Source organism: Pundamilia nyererei, unplaced genomic scaffold (genome assembly GCF_000239375.1).
Source record: "Pundamilia nyererei isolate P.nyererei 1_Seehausen unplaced genomic scaffold, PunNye1.0 scaffold00011, whole genome shotgun sequence".
NCBI classification, from domain to species: Eukaryota; Metazoa; Chordata; class Actinopteri; order Cichliformes; family Cichlidae; genus Pundamilia; species Pundamilia nyererei.
In genome coordinates this window covers 4,214,783-4,215,408 of record NW_005187412.1, presented here as the reverse complement: position 1 = coordinate 4,215,408, position 626 = coordinate 4,214,783, and positions in this window count along the sequence as shown.

Below are 626 nucleotides of genomic sequence, written 5' to 3'. Positions count from 1 at the left end.
TCTGTCGGTGCTGTGCTTTTTTGGAAATCGAATTTCCCAGAGGAACCCACCCGAGGGATTAATAAAGTTCTATCTAATCTCTAATCTAATCTAATATTGTAGGATCTTTACTTTACAATATAAAATGCCTTGAGGTTGCTGTAGTTTTGAATTGGTATGAGATGAATTTCTTGAGTCTTGTAGTCTGTGGTCACACCGTTTTACACACTTGTGATAATATTTGTGTTTTTCTGTGTGATTGAGCCGACTGTTTTTTAAACTGGTGTCCAAAAAAGACTCGAGAGTTCTGTTTCCAAGGGTTGGGATGAAGTTGAGATGAGTAGATCCCAACAAACTAAATGCGGGAGTGTGTTTGTAAATAGTAAGTGGACTGCTTCTTATATAGCACTTCACAATTCACACTCTGACGAACGCATCAGAAGCAACCTGGGGGTCAATGTTTTGGCCCACGATACTTTGGCATGTAGACTGGAGCAGCCAGCCACTGAACTCCCAACCTTTAGTGGACAATCTGCTCCACCTCCTGAGCCTCAGCCAGGGAAAATGTGGATGAACGTGTGTGGGAAGTACTAAAGCTGGGAGGTAGTTAATTTCTTTTTTTAATATTGAACTTATAAAATCATACA